At 45.2% G+C, this 25881-nt stretch overlaps 1 long non-coding RNA gene across 1 annotated transcript in view; it reads right to left on the bottom strand.

Moving 5' to 3' along the window:
- Nucleotides 1–8518: 8518 nt before the first annotated feature.
- LOC110341403 overlaps nt 8519–25881 on the bottom strand; it is a 31369-nt gene continuing 14006 nt past the window's right edge. The window contains exons 2-3 of the long non-coding RNA XR_002383338.1: nt 9327–9439; nt 8519–8999 (exon numbers count right to left, since the gene is read on the bottom strand). This is a non-coding gene — a long non-coding RNA (uncharacterized LOC110341403). The remainder of the gene's footprint in view (nt 9000–9326; nt 9440–25881) is intronic.

Raw genomic sequence — 25881 nt, 5'->3', positions numbered from 1 at the left:
AAGGGAAGGAGGGAGGGAGGGAGGGAGGGAGGGAGGAAGGGAGGGAGGGAGGGAGGAAGGGGAGAGACAAGATAGGAGAGGGGAAGAGAAGGGAGCAGGAGAAGAGAGGAGAGAAGGGAGAGTGAAAGGGGAGAAACAGGAAAAAAGGAAGAAAGGAAGGAAGGAAGGAAGGAAGGAAGGAGGGAGGGAGGGAGGGAGGGAGGGAGGGAGGGAGGGAGGGAGGGAGGGAGGGAGGGAGGGATGGAAGAAAACCGGGATGGTGAGAAGAGGATTGGAAGGGGAAAAAGGAGAAAGAGGAGGAAGGAGAGTGAGAGGAAAGAGAGAAAGCCATCAAAATTTTAAAATAAGGCCCTTTCAAAGATACGCTGAGACATGGCCTACAGGTTGCCTGCTGTGTACAGTAGATGCCAGCAGGCTTTCCTAGAAATGCCCTAGAGCAAGCATCAGGGCTTTGAGAGATGCAGTCTCCGCACCAGCTATCAGGCTCCTGTGATGCAGGAGACAGGGGAATGGCTGTATCCCACCAAGAATTATTGGGAGGCTTCTCCTGCTTTGCAGGCTGCCTCCTGCCCACCTGAGTTCCAGGGAAAGGCAGCCTCACTGTGCACCACTGCGTGAGGCACATCTACGACACTAGACCCTCGTAGAAGATTGACAAGCTACAACCTGTCTATCCAGCAGAGACGCAGATGGTCTCCCCTTGGGAAGGAAACACAACCCAGGGACCATCATGGCAGGTCAATAGCTATGACTGCCAGTCATCACTGGACAGGCTTTAAAACCATCATGGAAACACCCTTCTGGGTGGGTTTGTAAGGATGATTCCAGAAGAGTCAGCTGATACAGAAAACCCATAGGGCACTCCGTCTTAGTTCATTTTCTGCTCGTTACAGAACACCATGACCAAGGCAGCTTTTATTGTAGAAGTCCATGCCCACCATGGTGGAAGCTTGGCAGCAGGCAGGCAGGCATGGCACTGGAGCCGTAGCTGACAGCTTACATCCGATCCTCAGCATGAGGCACAGAAAGACATACTGGGAAAGAGTCTGTTAAAATCTCATAGCCCAGCCGGGCGTTGGTGGCGCACACCTTTAATCCCAGCACTCGGGAGGCAGAGGCAGGCAGATCTCTGTGAGTTCGAGGCCAGCCTGGTCTACAGAGGGAGTTCCAGGACAGCCTCCAAAACAATACAGAGAAACCCTGTCTCGAAAAAACCAAAAGAAAAAAAAAAAAAGAAAGGAATCTCATAGCCCAACCCCCACTGACACACTTCCTCTAACAAGTCCACACCTCCAATCCTCTCCAAACAGTTGCACCAATTGGAAACCAAGTATTCAAACACGTGAGTCTAGGGAGCTCATTCTCATTCACAACATCTCATCTTCCTCTCTTAAGCTGTTTCCATCAGGTGTTCTTCACAGGAAATAGTTCAGTAACCAGCCGAGAGATCGGCTTTGCCTGCCGTTGGTTTCTGCCTCCACACTCTTTCAGCAACTACACACTAAGCACACATGTCACAGATGCATCCCAGTGTTTGGTACTCACTTACGAAACACATAAATCTCTGTTATGTGCTCACGGCATATTTGTCTGTGAATTGTGTGTTTAACACTTGGAAATGTATACCGTGATGGGTCTGAAAAGGTGACATAGAAACCTAAAGAATTCCTTTAGTGAAAGCTATCGAAAGCCAGAGAGATGGTTTAGTGGTAAAGGCCCCGGCTGTCGTCAAACCTGATGATTTGAATTCTATCCCCAAAATTGCCTTCTGACCTCCACATGCACACACCCAGCATGCGTTTGCCTGTAAACAAATGTACATGCACATTTACACACAAAAATACAAATCAATAAAATATATGGTTTTTTTAAAGTTAGCTATCTTCTTATAGAAAAAAAAAACATGAGCTGTCCATTCCCACAAAACTAGACAATGAATGGGTTTTCTCTTCATGATTTGTGATTGGCCAGTTATTTGGATGGTTGTTCAGTTGGATGGATGGTCACTCAGTTGGATAGATGGTTGGTCAGTAGGATGGATGGTTGGTCAGTCAGTTGGATGGGTGGTCAGTTAGTTGGATGGAAGGTTGATCAGTTGAATGGCTGGTTAATCAGGTGGATGGTTGGTCAGCTGGATGGATGGTCAGTCAGTTGATGGATGGTTGATCAGTTGGATGGATGGTGAGTCAGTTAGATCAATGGTTATAGTCAATTGGATGGATGATTGCTCAGTTGGATGGATAGTCAATCAGTTGGACGGATGGTCAGTTGGACGGATGGTCAGTCAGTTGGATGGGTGGTCATTTAGTTGGATGAATGCTCAGTCAGTCAGATCAATGGTTAGTCAATTGGATGGATGATTGGTCAGTCATTCGGTTGTTTGGTTGGCTAGTTGGTCAGTTTGTTGGTTGATTGTAGGGGTACTGGATCTGAACCCTAGACCCTGTGCACGCTTGGAAAGTGTTCTACCTTGAGATACACCTCCACTCCCCTTAGTAGCTTTGATGTGTACCTCCTAACTGTGTGGTGGACACCAGTTGTAAAGGATTTAGGGTTATGTTAGTAGAAATTGAACCTTGGAGAAGGTTCAAGGGAAGATACATAGATCTTCCAGGAAAGGGAAAATACAATATATTTTGCAGGTGGACTGAGGGATGGTGGAGATGGGAACAGGAGGGATCAGGTGGGGTTGGAGAGAGATAAGGGAGAGAGTACTGGGAGAGACAACTGAATTGGACAGAATTTGGGGGGGTGATATGGAAACCCAGTACAGTGGAAACTTCCTGGAATCTATTGAGGGTAACCCTAATGAATTCTCCTGTTAATGGGGGAATACAGAGCCTGTACCAGCTATCTTATATAACCAGATAAGGCTTCCAGTGATGGGACTGGGACATCAACCAGCCACAAAACCTTTGACCAACAACCTGTCCTGCCTGCCAGATGTGCTGGGGACAATGGTGGTGCAGAAGTTGTGGGAGTGGCCAACCAGTGACTGGTCCAACTCAAGGCCACTGCCACACCAGGGAGCCCACCCCTCTCACTGCCTGGAGGCCTAGGAACCAGAGGCTGGACAGCCCATAGACCTAGGATAGAACTAAACATGATTGGCCAAAAATAAAAACTTAAAAAGTCAATAAAATTATTCCTAATTCTGCTCATAGACCAGACCCCAGCATAATTGCCATCATAGGGGCTTCATCCAGCAGCTGATGGGAGGAGATGCAAATACCCCCTGCCAAACATTAAGGGGAACCCCATAGAAGAGGGGGAGGAAAGATTGTAGCAGCCAGAGGGGTCAAAGACACCAGGAGAACACAGCCAACAGAATCAACTAAACTGGGCTCATATAGGGGCTCATGGAGACTGAAGAAACAATCATAGAGCTTGCCTGGGTCTACACTAGGTGCATGCTGTGGTTGTTAACTTGGAGTGTTGTGAGGCTTCTAACAGTGGGAGTGGGGTATCCCTGACTCTTTTGCCTGTTCTTGGGACCCTTTTGTCCTCTGGGTTTACCTGCTCTTTTCTGAAAGGAATAGAGGAGGAGTAGATCTGGGGGAGAGGGAAGGTGGCGGGGGAACTGGGATGAGTAGAGGGAGGGGAAACTGTAGTCAGAATATAAAATGTAAGAGAGGAATAAATAAGCAAACGCTTCCTTGGAGACTGAATTATGACTTAATTTCAAATACATGTTGCCTACAGAAAAATGATCTATGGGGGACAGGAATGTATTTTGGACAGTTGCTAATAAAGAACAGGGCCACCTGACCAACTACTTAAGAGGAGTCATTGGCAACTAGACTTCTTAGTCTAGTTTTTAATTAATTAATATTTCAGTGCTGGGGGCGGTGGGGTCCACAAGCAAGGTCTGTGAATCCAAGAAGTACTTGACTATCTCATGTCCTGTCCTCAAGACCCGGGTTGATCCTGGGGAGCTATCTGGAGTCCTCCTGGAGTCTCCTGAAGAGTGACCCCTGGAGGGAAATGGCAGCATCGTAGTTTTGGGTGTTCAGAAGGGAATTACCAAGGACTTGGCCAGTCCTGTGCATAGGAGGGGAAGGAGTGACCTTGAAAGAGCTCACGAAAAGCACCCCAAGAGAAAGACACCCACAGACTGCTGACAGCATCCACCAATGGTGCCCATTAGGCTAATGCTTTTTGTGCCCTACAGCTACTCAGGTTTGGGCAGAAGCTGGATCTCAATGTGATCTGAAAAGCAGCTAGTGAGCAGAAGAAGGAAGACCAAGGAGAATAAACAAAGCTCCAGACAGAGTCAGAAGAGAAGCAAAGACTGTTGCTCTGATTAGATGCAGCCACCTCCCAGGCACAAACTGGGATGGCAGGGACCTTCCATGAAGACGCAACATTGACTGGCGCCCAGAACTGGACGTATCAATTACCACAAGGAGTCAGTGGTCAGAGCAACTTGCATCATTGACCATTATCAGGAAGGTAATGAGGAAACGGAAACAGAACAGGGTGGGAGTTTGTTTTCATGTCATTCCTGTGGTGACATTATCATTCGTGGTTTGTCAAAGCTCGCCTGTGGATTCAGAAAGCAAAACTGGCCACAAGCTATAGAAGCCAGGCACACACCTTTAATCCCAGCAGCCAGAATCTGGAAGGTAGTGGTACACACCTTTAATCCTAGAACTCAGGGTTAAGAGGCGGACTGATCTCTGCGAGTCCAAAGCCACCCAGATCTACACAAGAGTGAATCAGTCTAAAAAAGAATTATAGCTCACACCTTGAATCCCAGCATTAGGGAAGTGTGTAAGACAGAAGCGAGGTCTCAGAGAGGCATTCATTCTCCAGCCACACTGAGGAGAGGTTACAGTCTGAAGCTTGGTAAGAACTCATGGAGACAGGGCCAACTCATTCACTCTGAGGTAGCAGTAAGAAGCTAGTGGCTGGCTGCTTTGCTTTCTGATCTTCAGCTTGACGTTTGAACCCCAATTATCAGTCTCTGGATCTTTTATTATTTTGTGTTACACACCTCCTACTCCATCTGAGCACTTTCAATGGATATTTGATTTGGGTTTTAGTTTGTTTGTTTGTTTGTTGTTTTGTTTTTGAGACAGTCTTATGCAGTGCCGGGATTGCAGGTGAATACTGCCATGTCCACTTTTACACAGCCCTGGAGATCCACCCAGAGCGTCATGCATGCTAGACACGCATCCTCCCAGCTAAGACCTTCCATACTTACTGATCAGACTAGGAGGGAAATGAGATGGGAGGGCAAAGAGGTGGAAAAGGAGGTGAGCAGTTCTCGGGCCTTTCTCCTCTGGGTCTGGAAGCCAGGGAAGGGAAAGTTGGCCTCCACAATGAAGAACAATGGAAACAAGATGGACATTTACTACCGAAGATCCAACCCGGTTTCTTTCCTTTTCCCAACCATATTCTAATCTGCCTCATCACTTAAATGGGTCTTAAAATGCTTCTGAAATATAAATGCCCAATTTCTTTTCTGACAGCAAGTATAGCCGGACTTAGTGGAACACCCTGCAATCCCCAGCCCTTGAGAGGGAGTCAGGACATCTGAGATCATTCTCAGCTACATGGCAAGTTTAAGGCCAGCCTGGTCTGCATGAGATCCTGCTTCAACAAAACAAAAACAAAAGTAAATAAACAAGCAAAATAAATAATACTTTACTCAGGGACATTTTTTGATCTTTTAGTGATATATATAACCGTATGTATGTACATACATGTATATATAATATATGTATATACACACATATGCATATATACATATGATTCCTAACCACTGGAGATTTTTGCCACTTGGGGAACATTAAGCCATATCTAGAGACACTATCGGTCTCACAACTGGAGGTACACCAGTGGAGGATAAAGGTCTGGGAGAGTCCTAAACACTCCAGAATGGACGGGTCATCCTCCATAACAAAACTTTAAAAGTAGCACCATGGTTAAGGACACAGAGATAGGTCTGACACACACAGGCCAGCCTGACAAACCTGAGTTTGAGTTCCATAACCCACCTAAAAATCCGGCTACAGTGGTGCGTGTCTGTAATCCCAGAATTCCTACAGCAGGTGGGAGAAGGAGACAGGAGAGTCCACAGAGTTACCACAGTACCACAGCCAGCCTGGCGTGTACACACCACAGCAGCAGACACCGAAAGAGATGACAAGATGGACAATAAGAATGACTCCAAGAAATAGACCAAGGCACACACACATGCATGCATGCATGCATACATACATACATACATACATACATACATACATACATACATACACAGATTTAAAAGCTACAAGAACCACAAAGCTAACAGGATCTCCTCATGGAGACTGTGGTTAGGTGTTCTGAAGCAGAGGTGCAACTGTCCTTACCTCAACTGCACATGGTTTTATATGACACCAAAACTCTGCATCTTAAAAAGGTTTTGTTTTAATCTGAATCTAACATCTAATTTATAAAAATATGTTCATTTCAGGCTGATTTTCAGTGAAGGTACACATTTACATTCTCTGTATCTCATTAAACAAATACCTTAGAAATGTTCCGTTGTTTATCTGAATCTCACCTTCAGTTTTCTTTATCTGCCCCCATTTTTATCTCCTAGAGCTCTGATAAAGCACACACCGCAGAAACGCCTCCCCCACACGTGTTTAGCACATGCAAGCAACCTCTCAGAGACATTCCACTGCAGGTGCCCTCCCCTCCCTGCTGTTTACCGCCCAGTGACATAAATAACAGATTGCCAAGTGGTAACACTGGATCCAGCCGGGAGCAAAACCCACCAATGGTGGTTTCCTTCTCAGTCAATCTATTAGCAGGATGTGTGCCTTTCCCACAGCTACAACCAGAGCTGGTAGCTATCAAAGCCATCTTTGCATTTAAAAATAACCCTCTCCCTTCAGAATTCTGGCTGCCTCTTATTAAGTTGGAAAAGGGATTTTGTGTGTGTGCATGTGTGCACATATATGGATTTAGCTTTTTGGCCTCCCAATTTGTGATCGGAGTAAAACCATTCTGGTTTCTGGCATGCGCGATTCTCCCATTTCATTGAATTAAGAAACGAACAATATGACTGATATAGATGCTATAGACAGAGCCACAAATCTGAGCTTAGACTTCCCTTCCAGAACCTCAGATCCCTTTTAGTTTAAAATCTAAATGTACATAAAAGAATATATAATTTCTATTTTTTTTCCTGGCTGAATTTAAGACATAAAATCGTGGTTATCCAAGAGGCCTGTGGTGCATGTTTTTATAAACCTATATTTATTTCTTGGAATCTAAATGTCATCACGCTGAATGGGCTTCTTATTTGAAGAGTCAAGTTCCCTTCTAGAAAGAGGCCATATGGTCTGATTCTGCTGAGCAGTCAAGTGATTTGCTAAGACAAAGCCAGCCTTTAATGTCACCTAGACATTATCTAGTCCATTTTCTCTGTTTTTGAGGCTGGCTAGCAGGCAGCCCTCGGTCCCTTTTTTCTCTCTCCACTTGAGGGGACTTCTTTGCTCAGTCCCTCCTCTGGTCCTTCCCACATTGATCTTAATTATTAATTGAGTCTCTTACTTTTTAATCATATTTATTGTGCGTGCATGCGTGCGTGCGTGGGTGCGCGTGCGCGTGCATGTAGGGGATATCACAGCGCATGTAGAGGTCAGAGGACAACTTGGAGGAGCCCCGTCCTTCCGCCATGTGGGTCCCAGAGAGCGAATGAACACCGATCATCAGGCTTGGCAGCAAAGTCCTTACTCACTGAGCCATCCCGCCTTATTTTATTTGTGGGGTCTCTAACTTTTAATCACATTCAACATTCCTTCGCACTGGCTACGCATTCTGTCCCGCGCTTCCCAGCCACACTCCAAGCATGCGGTGCGGTGCATGCTCCCTTGCTGATGAGCAGGGTCCTTCAGGCAGAGCCACGAGGCTGGGCTGAATAGCAAGAAGCAGACTGAGATCACAAAGCGCCGCACTCACCCGGGGTTGATCGGCTGCCTCTATTTCTGCTTTTGGCACAAGCATTGCTGCGTATGTACTAGAGCTTGCACAGCAAGGCATCGCCGTTCTATACTCCCGTTTTTTCTTAACATTTAGAGACTTCGAGTCTCGTGTAGAAGGAGCACGGCTTAATTAAATCATTTGTAGCCAATCTCATATGTTGTGTGTGCAATCTCTCTCACCCTCCCAGCTCCTGTGTTCTGTTCAGTTACTGGTGACTGACCAGCCCACTCTTGCCTTTTTATTTATAGACTTTGGCTTTCCATTTAATATTTCTGAGTGCACTTATTTTTTTTAACTGCTGCTGCTCTGATTTTTTGGCATAGACACTGGTGCCTTCTGGACTGTGGTAAGCTTTGACAAGACTGAAGAGGAGGCCCGACTGAATTTGTCTAGTACAGCTAGTGTTCCACTCAAAATAACTTTTCCTTTAAAAAAATCTATTTTTACTGGTTCAAGCCTCGTCTAATCTTTCAATCATAAGGGTGAGTCTTGCATTTTATTTTGAAGTATACGGGGGTAGCATTTACAACTTAATAAATGAAGAGAAGCATTTAATTTTGTATATTTAACATGGGCTAATGTCACAGAAATTAATCTGTCATTTGACGGTAGTGGAATAACCGGCTTTATAAGACAAAAATATCAAACACTTGGCCTTTTCCAGTTTAAAAAAAATCTTCTGCTTTGCCAGTTCCTGAACTTCGTATGTGACACAAAGCCGTGACTCCAGTCATCAATGAAGCCTTATGTAAGAATCGGGAAGCGTAGCATAAAGGGTCTACATTAGAAGTCACTCTCATGCGGATGTCTACCCAGTGAACCTTCATGAATGCTAAATTAGCACCATCTGAGCTGTTTGCATTCAGGGGAGCTGTATTAACAAAGGAAATTGGAATCATTAAGGATCAGGAAGAAAAATTTTTAATTGGTCCACATTTGCTCATGGCTGGCCAGGCCTCTTCATCAGCTCCTGGTGGGCAGTGGACGTTCTCTATTCTTTGAGGCTTTGTGGAAAACAGCTAATAAGACAAAATGAGAAGTGGTATAGAGCAATTTAATTCAGGAGGAAAATAACTCATGATCTGTCACTTCCTATTATCATAGGAAGGCTGCTACTGTTGATCAAAAAGATTTTTCTTTTTATTTTTGAGTAGACAAAAAAAAAGTGTTCCTCATTGTACACCTTAAAATTGTATATTAAAAAAATGCAATAAAAAATCCGGCTCCGACTTCCGCTACTATCTGCCCCGTTTGCCACCTCCCTCCCTCCACGGCCCTGTTTTTATTAGTTTCTCGGGTATGTTTTCAGTGTTTCGTTATGCAATTATAACCAAATGTAAACTTACATCCATGCTATCCCCGGTGCCGTCTATAAAATGTGGAGCGCACACCTCGGGATTTTTCAGTGCAGCTGGAGGAACTCTCTAACCCGGCTTCTCTTCCTGGGTGCCTCCTCGCGCTACACATAAAAAAATAAATAAAAAGGGCATTATTTATCCGCCGAGTCCTCCATTGATGCACGCTTTGGTTATTTCTGGCTTTTTGTGTGACAAACAATGTCAGAACAAATGAGTTGGTGTGTGACACTCCCCGTGTGCAGTGTCATCTGCAGGATAAACTCCCAGGAGTGAAGTTTCTGAGTGTGAGGGGAAATTCACATGTAGACTGACGGTGGCAACTTGCCCTCCACAAGTATGTCATTCCAGTCTGTCTGGTGGGTTAACAATGCTTTCTGCACAAGTTTAATTAGCATTTATTTCATTGTGAATAATTTAAACTTTTAAAAGCACCTTTAGAGGTTTAGCTGTGCTTCCCTTCCTTCCTAATTGAATTTTTATTAGCTACCCATACTTAAAAAAAAATCACAAGTAGTTTTTCTCTTGTCAATGTCTAGAAAACCCATGTACAATCTTTTGCCCCCAGTGAGTCTTATTTCTCCCAATATTACTTATGTATTGACCTCCTCGTAGGAATGTGTCTGTGTGTGTGCGCGCTAGACATTGTGGAGAGTCCGGGAAATACACATCCCAGTTGATCTCAATTATGACATTTAATCTTTGCCTGGACTTAGAATCACTGTGGAAATATACCTCTGGGTGTGTCTATAAAGATGTTTCCAGATATATTTAACTAAGGAACAAACTCTCGCCCTCAATGTGGGTGGCCCATCTTGGAATAGATAAGAAAGGAGAAGGCCAGCAAGCAGCAGTGCCCATCTCTCTCTGCCTCCTACTGACAGTGAGTGTCACGTGACCAGCTGTCTCAGGCCCCAGCTGCCCTGATGTCCTGTGCCCTCCATCTGTAAGCCAAAATAAACCCTTCCTTAAAACCCCGCTTTCCCAGTTATTTTGACACAGCAATATGAAAAGTAACTAGCACAGCTATTTTTTCTTCTAATAACCCATTTTCCTGGTGGGAGAATAGAGACAAAGCATATTTAGCTGCCGCAAAGTCCCACAAGCAGTAACAGAACCAGAGTTCCAATCCATAGAGCAGTCCGAATGCCTCGGTTCTCGCTATGCTTAACTCTAGGGCATCACATCACACACATGTGTAGCAATGAGTCTCAATTTTCAACAAGCAAATCTTCAGTTAATCAGACTGCTATGGGACTAAGCCAATAGGATTTTGGGTCCCCAAATCCTACACCTGTCTCCCCATGCTTCCCGTCCCCACATCCCCTGGGCATCCTTCCTCACCCCTCATTTAAATGTACCGTCTCAGTCATTCTTACATCCAGACACAAGCCCGACAATGACAGCGTTCTCCTGCAATGGTCTCCTGCTTCTCTCTGCACCTACTTCTTGAAGCGAACCGTGTCATTCTCAAGGGTCCCCAGCCCCACCATAGCCCACGTGACCCGAAATGAATCCTTCTGAGGACATACCCTGTGATGAAATGATTCTGTGCTTCAAAAAGACCACGTAAAGGGACCCTTAGCTCTTTGGTGCTCCGCCTTCAGTCAAATTGCCCCAAGACCTAGCAAGTCATGTGACCTGGCAAATCCCTGAAGCCCCGAGTGATCACTCAATTGACCACCTGGCTTTCCCAGTGAAAGCTAATTGTAAAAGTGGTAACACTAAGTCAGGGAAATACAGTCGCCCAGTCGCCATACTGGAGAAGGAAGTTATCTTCCCAGGGGTCTCCAAATATCACCTACATAGGCATCCATTCTTTATTCCTGTATGGTTACAGAAGACCATGCACTGTACACTTGGGTTTCATTTGTTCTGATTTTCTCTTGTTTTTCTAGTCTCTCCATTTTTAAAGCCAAATGCATATGTTTTCTAAGCTAATTGGAGGTTTACAGTTTAACTATCATCCACCCTCACTGCTTTTTATGAAATCCCACCCCACCCCCAAGATTTTTGCCTGTCTACAAAGGCTAAATTGTGACTAATTAGATTTTTTTACATAATTTATAACGTGAGAAACACTGAAAATATCACTAATAACTACGCATGACAATTTTTATGCTCTGTTAAATCAGTTTCAATCCACCTGAAAAAGCTAATCTGGGGGCTGGAGAGATGGTTCAGCAGCTAAGAGAACTTGGCTGCTCTTCCAGAGGGCCTGGGTTGAGTTCCCGGCACCCATATTTGGCCGCTCACAACTGCCTGTAACTTCAGTTCCAGAGGGTCCAAGGCTTCTTCCACTATCAACAGGCACCTTCATGCACATTGTACACATGCGTATACTCAGGCACACATGCACACACATGAAAATCTAAAGTAAATAACTAATCTAAAAATAGTTTTAAAACTACTTATTATTTTATGTCATGGTATTGGGAACTGAATCTAAGCTTCTCGGATGCTCTCCACCACTAAACTATGTCCCCAACCTCCAAAACTAAATATCAAAATCAGTTCTGGGAGTTTGCTCAGTGGTAAAGCACTCCCTTAGCATGTGTGAGACCCTCGGTTCAATCCTCAGCATGGCAAAAAATAAAAACTAAAAATAAAAACCATATGGTCTCGCTATATCCAGAAAAACGTTGACAAATCCTATATACATTCCTGGTTGGAAAGAAAAAGCTTTCCATAAACTAGGAATAGAATGGAAACTGATGATGGTCATTTTATAAAAACAGTTGACATCATACTTAAGGGTTACATTAGACATCTAGAGCCTCCATAGCAAAATGCTATCGACAAGGTGACTTCAATGGCAGAGATGAATCTCTCCATTCTGGAGGCTAAACTGGTTTCCCTCTGAGACCTTCCCCCTTTGTCTGTAAGTAATTACCATCTCCCTCTGCCGCCGCCTGGTTTTTCTCTATACTCAAACATATCTGAGACCTGACTTCTCATCTGCTAACGTCTGCCATACTGGATTAGGGCCTAACCTTATAGCCCTGCTCTTCCTTAACTGCCTCTGTAAAGGCTTCCTCTCCAAACCATCACACTGACGATTAGGATTGTAACAGAGGAACTTGGGTCTCAGGGGACACATTTCATCCATAGCAGTGCCTAAAGACAATACTCACACACCCCCAAGACAAAAAATGAGAGAATGTTTGGTGTTGACACTTTATTCAGCATCACAGCCAAGATCTAGCCATCTCTGGAAGGTAAGGAATAAAAGACAACCAGATGGAAAGAGGAGACATAAAATTATGTTTATTCCTGAACAATATGATGGACTGTGTGGAAAACCCAACGGAAGAGAGAAAGCAGCTGCTAAAACACTAAACAAGTTAACAAATGTTAAGAGATGGAGCTGCACAGCTCAAGAGAGTGTCTCAAGACTGCCAATGAACAACTAAAAGAGAGATTTTTAAGTGTTTTTTACAATAGCATAGAAGACATGAAACACTTCAGTACGCATCTCATCGGTTTTGAGATTTATACAATGAAAATAAGAAGATGCTTCTAAGAGGACTTACTGGAGACCCATATAAATAGATGCACATGCCTTTGTCACTCTTTGTCAAATCTCTACAAACTGATGCGTCCTAGCCAAGTCCTTGCTAAAATCTCAGCAAACTTCTATGAAGAAATCGATAAACAGTCCTAACAAATGTGCTATATCCAACTGGAAAGGAAGAACCAAGCTGACTACAACTCCTTGAAAGAATGCAGAGCTGACTTTGTTAATTAAAGATATTCAAATAGATTAATGAACCAAGATAAATATATCTCTACCCATGTACAAACACTTGAGCTCTGGGGAAGATACAAAGGCAATGAGAGAGAGAGAGAGAGAGAGAGAGAGAGAGAGAGAGAGAGAGAGAGAGAGAGAGAGAGAGAGGAGCCTTTTCTACAAATGGCACTGTTTCCAACAAGTAGCCCATTAAAAAAGAAGCTTTAACCCTACCTCATATCATATACATTAAAAATGAACTTCAGGGGCTGGAGAGGTGGGGAGGAAATGAAGAGCATTTGCTGCTCTTACAGGAGAGCTGGGTTTGGTTCCCTGTACCCGCACACAATCACACAACTATCCTGTACCCACACACAATCACACGAATATGCAGCCGCTTCAGCTCCAGGGCATCTGGCCCCCTTTTAGGCCCCCACATGTGTGCACACGGTGCACATCCATGCATGAAGGCAAACACATGTACACAACAAATGAAAATAACTTTTTAGCCAAACCCAAATTTACATTTAAGATCAACATATATGTAAATGTTAATTAATTAATGTTTAAAAATTGTGGCTTCTTTAAAAGTGAAATTCTTTTTTTCTTAGATTAAACTAAGATTGCTTAGCTACAAAGATGTGTGCAGACACAATCCTTCTAGAAAGCAACACAGTGGAGCTCAGTGAAATTAAGAATATCTGCTCTTCAGATGTGTTTTTTTTTAATGGAAGGGTTCACAGTCTATAAAGAAATTTGTAAATCAAAAAGTCAATAAAGAATCTGGATCAAAGTAACTCACAAACTCAATAAAGTCAGACATGGGGTACACTTCTGTAACCCCAGTACTCAGAAGCAAGATCACCTCCTTGGGTTTGAGGACAGCCTGGGGTACACAGTGAATTCAAAAACAGCCTGGGATACACAGTGAGTTCAAGGGCAGCCTGGGGTACACAGTGAGTATTCAGCCCTAAAAATGAGTAAGATCCTGTCAGTCCCAGGAAAGTGGGCAGAACTGGAGGTCATCTTGTTAAGTGAAATAAGCCAGACCCAGAAAGATGCCATGCATTTTTCTCTCAAATTAACATCCATTATACTGTGCAAAAGGCACTATAATCCAAGAAAACAATACAGTACAATTGCCCTGATAGAAAATATCAGGAGATGCAAACCAGTCGTTAGCAATAGAAAACAGATGAATGGCTGCCTAAAGGAATGAGAGAGGGAACTAACCAAGAGGCACCCAGAAGCCTTTGGTGGACACATTCACTGTACCACTAGTGCACACGCATCACCAATCCAGCAGCACACGCTCCATGCTCGTGTTTCACTGCAGACCAACTACACCTCAGCAGAGCAACAGCTGGAACCCCACCAGCTCACCTTCCAGGTGTTCTGCCGCCCTGGCTCTCCAGCAGAAACTCACCATGCCCTGGCTGACACCAGTCTCTCCAGACCTTCCTACTCTAAGCCCCGTCGTGCGATCTCCATCTACTGAAATGCTTCCTCATCTTCAAGCCTCTCTGAAGATCAAGCAAAATGCCCTCACCACCCCCCACCCAACGCTGTTCCCAGCATTCCATAGCAACACATGGCTGTAGACTCCTGGCTGTAGACTCACACCCACTGATTTATTCTGCCTGTGTAATCTGATTCCTGAGGAGTCATCAGCCTGGACAATTCCTTGACAAAAAGGCTGGGGTTTCTTTTTGTGGCTTGGTTGGTTAGTTGTTCAGTTTCGTGGCTTAGCAGAGGTCTTCGTTATTGAAGCACTGTCTGACTGTTTCAAGGGTGGATGAGTGGGGGGGGGGCAGAAGACAACTTGTTCCATTCCCTCAGCTCAAGTTTATTTCTGAAAGGCAACTTCAGTTGTAATAATCCAGTTGGTGCAGATGTGCTAATTGGCGCTCATGTGTTTTCCGCACAAGGAACTCATTTTCAACATGTCTCCCTGGAGATAACCCTCTTAACCCAAAGGAGCAATTCTTGCAGTAGATATTTCAGACACTACGGAAGGCTGATGGGAAAATCACATTAAGAAGAAAAGAAGGCCTTGCCATGCCCTCACGTGATCCTAGCTGACTGCCGCCAGGAAATGATGGCTCCCCGTGTGAGTCCACAGATTTTCCCCAAGACTCCCCCAGCATCTCTAAGGAGTATCTGTGAGACTGGGAGACTGACTTGCCAACCCCACATTGCCTGAAAAGAGAAGCGCCTACAACATTATCTTCTTAAGTTCAGGGAAACTGAGGAATAAAAGAGCCAAGAATTCACAAGAGTTTAGGGGCAAAAAAAAAAAGTTGTTGAGTATCCTAGCAATCCAAAAACCGGAAATTTCAGATTATGTTGTTTCAAGATTTCACTAAATGCTTGGGAAATATTTGACACACTTCTGAAAGTGTTATACTCTAGAACTCATGATATAGTGCCAGCAATGCTAAAAAAGGAGGACAGTGGTTATTTATTTGGACGTAGTAGAGAAACCAGGAATATTTTCATCAGAGCATAGGAACTATAGGGTAGATGAATGGTGGTGCACGCCTTTAATCCCAGCACTCAGGAGGCAAAGGCAGGCGGATCTCTGTGAGTTCAAGACCAGCCTGGTCTACAGAGTGAGTTCCAGGACACCCAGGACTACACAGAGCTGCACAGAGAAACCCTGCCTCGGGGTGGGGGGAGGGACAAATAAATTACTGCTGGGTGGTAGAGGTGTCACACCTTTAATCCCAGCACTTGGGAGGCAGAGGTAGGTGGATCTCAGTGAGTTCAAGACCAGCCTGGTCTACAAAGTGAATTCCAGGACAGCTAGGACTGTTACACAGAGAAATGCTGTCTCTAAGAACCAGAGAGAGACAGAGAACTATAGGACTATAGGGTACCCCACTCCAGGAGATACGGGACAAGTTTACTATAACCACAATAAAACATCTTCAGAGTGCAGGAATGGCTTGAAGTCGAAGCTGAATAATATTAACTAGTTGACTACTCATAAATCCTTGGTGTGAAATAAACTGTTCATTTTTTTGTTGAGTTGCTAAATCACAATTGTAATAACAATGCCTTACTTCCTCACAGACCTTCAATCATCTATTTACCAAATATCTTCTGGAGATCTAATATATAAAAGACTCCCTTATATTATCTTTATTTTTTATTTTTTAGCTAAGCATGTGTTGCAGTTCAAATACTTTTGAGATACAATGTGATATACATGTGTGCCAAGCAGGGTAATGCAGAGTAATTAGCCTTTCTGTCTTCCTGTCATATCTTCAGAGTTTGAGTCTTTGACTGTCTCCCTTCTGGGTCTTCATGAAATATGAACAATAGGCAGCCATGCTGCAGAACACTACAACTTATTCTACCTGTCCAATAGTATTTTTTAACATTTCATTGTGTCTGTGTGTGCACACATGTGCATATTCATATGCATATGTGTGCACATTCATGTGAGTATATGTGTGCATGTATGGTATGTGTATGTGTGGTATGTGTGTGTGTGGTATGTATGTGTGTGTTCATGCTCGTCTATGTGTCCATGGGTGTGTGTGTGCATGGGTATATTATGTGGTGTGTGTATGTGTGTGTGTGGTGTGTGGGTGGGTTGGTGTGTATGTATATGTTGTGTGTATGTGTTGTGTATGTATGTTCATGTGCATGGATGTGTGTATGGTGTGTGCATGTATGTCTGAGTGGTGTGTATGTGTGTATATGTATGTTGGTGTATGTATGTGTGTGGGTAGGTTGGTGTGTGTGGGTAGGTTGGTGTGTGTGCGCGCGCGTGTGCACGTGTGTGTACGTGTACACATGTGTGCACGTGCGTGTGCACACAAATACATGTGCTATCTAGAGCTTGGATGCAGAAGTGAAGAGGGCCTTGTGAGAAATGCTGCAGAGCTCAGGGTTAACTCTAGAAACTAGATACAAGAGGGAGGTTTGAGACACTGGAGTTGAACCATCTGATTTACATCTTCCTAAGATACCAGAGGCTGCTCCATGGAGAGTGGGCTATGAGGAAGGCGGGGATGGACCAACGACTGGTCACAACATCACAGTTTTCCCAGAAAAGAAACAACAGTGACTTGGGTTAAGGCACTAGAGCAGCAATGGAGAAAAATGAGCAGAGACTGAAGCTGGAGGACTTCAAGTTCTAGGTTAGCCTAAGAACTGTAAAAGGAATCTGTTTCAGAAATAAGAGAGGAAAGTGTGTAGGAGCACTGGCTGCTCTTGTGCAGAACCCAGGCTCTGCTCCTAGCGGCCCCATGGCAGCCCACAGTCATCTGTAGCTCCAGTTCCAGGGGATCCAAAGCCCCCTTCTGGCCTGAGCGTCAGGCACCCACAGAGTGCACAGACACACATACATGGAGGCAAAATAATTACACAAAATAAAAATATTTTTAGGTAGGAAGGGGAGGGTGAGCAGCAAAAACGTACATAGATATTCCTCATAAGCTTTGATACAAAATTAGAAATGGGCCTTGTATGGACATTGCTCAGACTTTAATTGGGCTAAGTGCTTATTAGGCACTAAAGATCATTAATTAATTCTTAACTTGTTTAATGTAACCGGACTAAGAGAAATCATCATAAAAACCACATTACAACCCAATGTTTTATAAATGATAAAACCCAGCATACACAAAACAATCCAGGGACTAGTTAAACCAGTTAATGGCAGAGTTGGCCCTGCGAAATGGACTTCAAGTTGTAACCACCGCCCTTTAGTGAGACTGTGCCAACAGCAAAGCTAAGGGAGTTACCAGTGCCACTTCTCAGGGCAGCAGCATCACCTCAGACAGAAGGGGCAGAGCTGTGTGTCTTGTCTGTTTCCCCAGTTGCGCAGGGAGAGCCAGACCCGGGAAGAATGAGCATGTCGTGGCCTGCCACACGCACTCAGAGGCTAAGGACTGCTGATTTTGTCCCTCACATTAGCTGCTGAGGCTTAGAACAAGTGTGTGATTCTGCCTCTAGTAGTCAGTCTAGTTAGTTTCTATTTGTTTGTTTGTTTGTTTTCAAACAGGATCCCACATAGCCCAGGCTGGCCTCCCAATTTACTGTGTAGCCAGTGATGGACCTTGATTGAACTCCTGTTTCTTCTCTTCGGGTCAGACTAGGTATCGTCAAGGAGAGTGTTCTCAGATCACTAAGATGTGTCATCTCCTTCCCACCTGGGGGGCCGTGTGGCAGCCTGTCTGAAACCTCCCTCCTCACGGGGTCCTCATGAATTAAAACTTGCTCTTTACAATGTGGCTCAGCCTTTGCTTCTCGGAGGAAGTGATTTTTATTTTGTGGCCATTCACCCCCAACTGGATGAGATATTCTAGTATACGATTTTTAAATCAGTCTTCATTGTTTGTAGACCTATTTCAATAATTACTTGCGCAACGGGTATTTAAATGGTAGCTGCATGTCAGTAACTTCTGCTAGAGTGAAGGTTAAATGACGATTGAAATCATGTTGACTTTATTTCCACGGGGCGCAATTCCCAGAAGGTGTATGACTGGATAAATAAGTTAATACGTTTACTCCCTTTGACTATAGAACTATCTCATGCCCCTGCGGATTCTATGCTATTTAAATGTTGTTTTTTGTTGTTTTTTTTCCCAGTGGTCAGAAGATGGCTTAGTTGATGGAAGCTCATGTAGAAAAGCTAGAGGTGGTGGACTCCATCTGTAACCCCAGACTGTTACAGGGAGGTGGGGCCAGAGACAGGGCAGTCTCCAGAAGCTCATGGGTCACCTACCCTGGGGTACACCGCAGAAACACGACTCCCTGCCTCAAACAAGCAAGGAAAGGGGCTGGAGAGCCGGCTCCGCAGTTAAGACCCTGGCTGCTCTGGCACACCATTCAGGTTCACTTTCCTGCATCCAGCTGGCACCTCTCGGCCATATAACCTGCCCCAAGGGATGTCTTCTCGGCTTCGGTGGGGGCTGGGACTGTGCTATTTGATGCTATATCGCAACCTAGAACATGGCAGACTCACGGTGTATATTTGTTAAATTAGTAAGTCATGGGAGTAATTGAGGAGTGCGTGCGCTTTCATATGACAGAAGCGAGTACGAATGAGGGGCTGCAGAGGTGCTCAGAGGTTAAAAGCCGCCCTTCCAGAAGGTTCACAGCATCTACATGGTAGCTAAAACGCTCTGCAACTCCGTTCCGAGGGATTCCGGCATACGATGCGCAGAGATACATGCAGGAAAAACCTCCATGCACATAACGTAAAAACAAACGAATGCTTTTTAAAGAGTATGCCTGACCCTTGCTGGACAACCTGTAATTTACTGTCAAACTCAGGGTCTCATGTCAAACTTAGGGTTTCGTGATCCACAGCCCAGACTAGCACTCAGGCTCCCTCAAAAGGCCTTAGGTGAGAGGATCGACCATTGGGTCAGACTGAGTTTGCCTGTTCTGGTGTGACTTGAGGTTGCTGGGATCTCAACCTGAGACCTGTGAGCCAAGCTCCCATTGGCTACCAAGAGCTTGGGGATCACAACAGATTGGAGGATGGTGGAGGCGAAGCCATCGGGAACTTGAGTTGAAGAAGGCAGGCTGGAGGCTGAGGGAAGGGTGAAAGCAAGCGCGGAAAGGCCTCACTGCCGGCTTGTCTCTGGTACAGGACGGGCGCTCTGAACTACTGCCCGCTACTGCCCTCCTCGCCCCCCCCCCCCCGCCCCGTCGCTACACTCTGCATCGCCTGCACCAGAAGCTGTTGATGAACCACAAGTTCATAGCTCAAACCCATAAATATTCCCTTAAGGCTTATTTCACTGTATTTGTGTGTGCGCGCATGCGCGCGTGCGTGCACGCGCACAAGTACATGAATGCCCAAAGAGGCCAGAAGAGGGCGCCAGATCCCCTGGAGGTGGAGTTACAAGGGCTTGTGAGCCATTCAACACGGATGCTGGCATCCAAAGCCCACTCCTCACCACTGAGCACCAAGCTCTCTGAACCACTCAGCCATCTTCCCAGGCCCTAAACAGACTTTTTTTTACTTAGCTTGTTTTCTGCATCTGAAAGTCCGATCACAACTGACTTAAAATCGGGATAATCACCATATCAACATGATACCTCCACATATAAAAGAACGTAAAAGACGGGACTGATGTAAACATTCCCAGCCCAGGGCCAAGGTGATTAGGAAAATAAAATTAATGGACATGTATAGCTATATGTGTGATTTTTGCCTCCACACAGCTGAGCCCAAGTGAGGTAATATTCTCTGAAATATTTCCTCTTGCTTTTTTTTTCTTTCCTCTCTAGTCATCATGAAATCTCCTATGAGAACAGTAGGAACTGAATCTTTACTATCCTGCTAGCTGATTATCTACAGTGTTAAAGTTAACAAATAAGCCTGTTTCATTACTAACTAGTAAGCAATTGGAAACAAGGTTAATTTTTAACTTTGTGAGTTGGGGGGGTGTGATTTGTTTTAATTTTATACATTACTCAGGACATGGGGTGACCAGTTCCTAGACAGAATTGAGCCCAAAATATATTATGTTGTGAAAACATTGGCACGTGCTCCAAGAAGGTTCTATGAGAACTTTCTAAGGTAACGTGGAAAGAGCCCCCAGCCCATTGTCATGAGAAGTCCTGTAGAAACTCCAGGATGAGAGCTGCTTTCTTTCAGTTCTGAAAACACATGCGCGCGCGCACACACACACACACACACACACGCGCGCGCGCGCACACGCGCGCACACACACGCACACACACATGCATGTACGCATGCACACACGCACACTCACACACACGCACATGCATTACGCATGCACACACACGCACGCACACACATGCATGTATGCACACGCACACACACACACACACACACACGCATGCACGCACACCTGTGCTGGAACTTAAGGGTGGTAAAGCTTTGGGGTTTCTACTATTGTTTTTTCTTAATATCCTAATGGAGAGAGTCTTTACTGAGGTTCATGATTTGAGGATACAGTACATCGTAGCTAGGAAGGCGTGATGCTGAATGGGCGGTAGGAGCATGTGACTGCTTGCTTACATCTCTGTGGATCTAGACGCAGTGATGAATGCCGCTGCCCAGCTGCCTCCTTTGCTTTTCGTTCAGCCTAGGACCCCACTCGTGGGATGGTGTTGGGCCCCAGCCCCCACGGGGTCTCTGTGAGTTGCTTGTCAGCCAATAACCACAGGTGCATCCTGTTTTCTAGTCCTGGCTGACAGCCCCAGCCTTGCCCCACTGGCATCAACCTCTAATTATGAAAACACGAGCTCTGACACCTGGGGTTTCTCCACTGTGCTGTAAGTCTGTATATAAGGCTGCTCCTTCCTTGCAATAAACACACACACACACACTCACACACACACACACACACACACGAATGGCCGGACGTCTTTTCTTTCATTTAAATCTCCAGGCTTTCGCCCGATACATTAGACTTGTTCATGGACAGGATGATGCCACCCACACTCTGGGTGAGTTTCTCCCCTTCATTTTACTCTCTCTAGAAACATCCTCGTAGTTACTCAAGGTGTACTTCATGGATGCCATGGGTGTTTCATAATCCAATCAGTTGGCAGTAAAGTTAGCTAGCACACTCTCTAAGGAGCAAAGCTGTGCCTGGCTCCAGATCTTCCCTTGGCCTCTTCCTCCTGAGGTGGTGTGGGCACTCTTGAAACATGTGTCTTGACTGGCCCCTCTTGGTATGTGGACACCAAGCCTGCCTTGAGGAGCGCAGCCTGCAGCTGTGGATGCCAAGCCTGCCTTCAGCTCAGTAGCCTGTAGCTGTTCACCAATCACCAGAAAAGAGCATTGGATTCCAAGGTATTTCCAGAAAGTTAACCTCAAACATTTTTAATAATAAATGATGTTACAGGAAACTTACCTAAAAGATGAATTTTCTATTTCGCAAAACCCTAGTTTCATCCTTAAATTAAGCCACTCCTCACAGGCTACCAACCTGGGTTCTTTGGGCTGTGGAGACGGATCAGCTATAAAGAGAACTGGCTGTTCTCACAGAGGACCTGGGTTCCCAGCACCCACATGATAGCTCATAGCCATGTGTGACTACAGTTCCAGGAGGTCTGACACCTTCTTCTAGCCTCAGGGGCACTATAATACACAATACACAGCCGGGCGGTGGTGGTGCATGCTTTTAATCCCAGCACTCGGGAGGCAGAGGCAGGCGGATCTCTGTGAGTTCGAGGCCAGGCTGGACTGACAGCCTCCAAAACAATACAGAGAAATCCTGTCTCGTAAAAAACAACAACAACAAAAAATACACAATTCACATGCAGGCAAAACAGTCAGTATAAAATAAAAATAAAGATTTTTGAGAAGTAAACACACTGTCCATACCTTGGGTGTGTATAACAGGAAGAAACCAGCCCTGACTGACATTAAGTGGGTAGGAGATATCTCTAATAGCTGTTTTATCACATTTATTTGTTTGTTGGGGCAGTGGCACATGCCACCATGTGTATGAGGAGATCAGAGGGCCATCTGAGGCAAGTAGCTCACTCCTTCCTCCACGTGGGGCCCAGGTACTGAATCCAGCTCATCCGTTCCGGCAGCACATGGATGCCTTTGCCCACTGAGCCAGCTGCCTCTGGGTGCACGTACAGTAAGGTAACACTAAGAACACTCTAGGGAGAATCCCCTATTTGCCATAATGGGGCATGGATCTTACCAAAATCAGATGCATCGTGGGAAGAAACATGAGCAGTAGGAAAAGCAGATTTTGACCTAATCAAAGAAAAGAAGCAAAACTACACTACTTCTTAATTAACCGGCCCCCACACCCATATCAATTCAGGCCCCATAAAAAGGGGCCGCAAAGCTGCAGCCTGGGGTCCTTAAGCATTCTAATTCACGTGGCCTGCTGCCTGTCTTAACAGTGCGTCCTTGTGTAATCTGTTCTACTGCCTTCCTCCTAACCCCCGCGCTTTTGCAAGCCTGTGTGACCTGTTCTCTTCAACCCCTTGACTAAGAGGCCAAGAACCTGGAAACTCGCACCGTGGTCCCAAGCGTCAGTGACAGTGATGATGGATGTCACTGTGGAAACAGGCTTCTATCTTCCCTTTGGGTACTTCCTCGCCTGCTGTTTCTGCTTCCGTGGATTGTGACGGATGACACGGGCTAATAAAGAACCTACTGCCTATTTTGTGAGCCAGTTTCTAATAAACTGATTTCTATCTGGAATTAAAACTGTATTTTAATGAATCATATTAATACCCTAACGCTTGCTGTAGTTGTAAAACAAAGGCAAGTTTGAAGTTGCTTTTCGATCAGCACAGTGCATGAATAAATGTGTGGAATGCCTGACTGCTGTCCCATGGCTCGTTCTCTTTATGGGAGGTACAGGGTCCTCTGTGGTCCAGCAGACAGATGCCGGGAGACAGGAAAGAGCCAGACTCTGAAGAGCACATTGATCGATCAGAGATGGTGTGTGCCAGAGAGTTAGGACAAGGCCAGATCGAAAAAGATCAACCGAGGTGGGGTGTAGGAGGAACTGTGGCCAGACTACTCAAGCCGCAAGCTCCCTGTCCGCGACGCCCGGACCAGGCTGCATGAGCATGCGCACTTCCTCCCTGAGCATGCCTGCCTCTACACCCAGAGATACTGAGGGAGAGGCAACTGACCGGAGACACCAATGAGGAAAGGACATACAGCAGAGTCAGCCGCCTGAGCCGATGGGACCTTGAGAGGGGGTATAAAGGCAGGCCTGACTTCCTGAAGATTAGGTTTGGTGCTGTCCCCATAAACTGCCAACGCTAACTCTGACATCTTCTGCCACTCTAAATAAACTGGATGGAGGAGCACCATAAAGGACATGCCCACTGATTCTAGCAGCCAAAACTTATTTCACTTTATACAAAAAAAGAAAAAGGAAGAAAGAAAGAAAACCTTACATTTCTGAATCCTGGGGCTGGCCAGAAAGCTCAGTCAGTAAAGTGCTTGCCTTACAAGATCCTGAATTTGATCCCCAGACCCCAGATTTCATGAAAGCTGGACAGTGGGATATGCTTTTATAGTCCCAACGCTGGGAAGGCAGAGACAAGCAGATCCCCGGGGCTCGCTGGCCAGATAGCCTCGCTTACTCCATACGCTCCGTGTCAATGAGCGACCCCATCTCAAAAAGGAAGGTGAAGAATGGCACCCAAGGTTGTCTTCTGACCTCCACACGCATGTGCACACATGTATGCCCACACACATGAACATGCACATACAGAGGAAAAATTTGACATCTTCCTATTCTGCGTACTGCTGGCCTTTGAACTGATTATCTCAGAAGCATCTATTAAATGTTTGGCACAAGCATTCAAACCTGTTTGAATACCTGTGCGAGCCCTGGGTGTCCCAAGATGAAAAAAGAATATGTCTGTACCCCCAGAAGCTCACACACAAAGAGAAGAAAAGTCGGGTATGATTGAAAATAGACCTATCTATCTCTTCTAAACACCCCGGAGCCGTCTCGGGAATCCCTTGATATTGGGATGTTCTTTTATGAGTCTTTTTTTTTTCAAATCTATTTTTACCACCCGCTTGTCTTCTTCTCTCCCAGTCAAAGTTAATTGCTTCAAGTTGCTTCCCAACGTACACCCAAAAGCATTTTACTGTGATGATCAAGCTTCCTAAACGCAGTGGCATTTTTTACTCTCTCTCTTAAAATGCTGGGTACCTCTAGTTCTAGGCACTTGAAAATCCAACGAAGTCAAAACCTTCCCTGGGGAATTAAAATAATACATCGACAGCACCACACCTGGGTTGTGCCGAAAGCCTAAAGACAGCCAGAGCGGAGCTCTCCGTTACAAAGGGACACCGCATTGAAGGGAAAGGAGGAAGCTTTGAAGGAAACAGACAGAGAGTGGATTTAAACTTGAAACTTTCCGATGATGTGACTTTAGGAAAGTTCCCGGGGCCTCTGGAATGTAGCTTCACTTTTCTTTTCTGTTTCATCAATGGGAACTGAGCCTAAGCAAGCACTGCTCCGCTGATCCACAGCCCTAGTTTTCTGAGGTCTAAGTTTATACACAAAAATGTCCCCATGCCCTCTGTGATACAAGGACTAGAAAAAAAATGTTTGTGACACGCCTCACACTTAATGGGCTCTTTATAATTTGTTCGTAGCCCAATTACTTCTAGAAACTACATTATTACCTACAAGTTGGATAATTGCACACCAATAAAATGGCCAATTTTTAAATCTGGAGTAGAATAGTTTTGTTTTTCCATATAAATAGGTTTTCCTGCCCTTTATATTTAAGTTACACAGAGAGAGAGAGAGAGAGAGAGAGAGAGAGAGAGAGAGAGTGAAGTCGGTTGGTTAGGGAAGTAGGAGAGGAGCTATGGAAGGGAAAAGCCTATGATAAATATATACTGTCTGAAAAAATTAAATTGATATGCTTGTTTAGCCTCCTTTTATCATTACTGGAAGGCCCTCCGTCACGCAGAGACTGTCCTAGGAGAGGAAGGAACAATGTCCCCCACCCTACCACCTCTCTCAGGTGTCTCTGCCTTGCCTGGGCTCTGTCCTCCCTTGCTTTCTCTTCCCTACTTATGCTAAGAAGGGTTCTCTTCTCTCTGGTACTGCCATCATGAGGAACAGTTATGACAGACACATGAGGGAACACTAGTCAGGAACGAGAGAGAAGGCTGGCTGTGGCTCACAGTTTCGGCAGTTCAGACGAGGAATTTTCGTTCCTGTTGCTCTTAGAGAGGAAGCTGCGCACCGGAGGCAGACAGGGGAGAGAGCAGGGAGTGAAAGCCAGAGTCTCGCCGTCCTGTTTCAGGGTGTCACCACTGACCGGCAGAGCTCCCACCAGGTCGTACCTTACCTTCCGATA

Source organism: Mesocricetus auratus, unplaced genomic scaffold (genome assembly GCF_017639785.1).
Source record: "Mesocricetus auratus isolate SY011 unplaced genomic scaffold, BCM_Maur_2.0 Super-Scaffold_100001, whole genome shotgun sequence".
NCBI classification, from domain to species: domain Eukaryota; kingdom Metazoa; phylum Chordata; class Mammalia; order Rodentia; family Cricetidae; genus Mesocricetus; species Mesocricetus auratus.
Note: the sequence above shows the minus strand (reverse complement) of the source record. Positions and strands in the feature narration are given on the sequence as shown.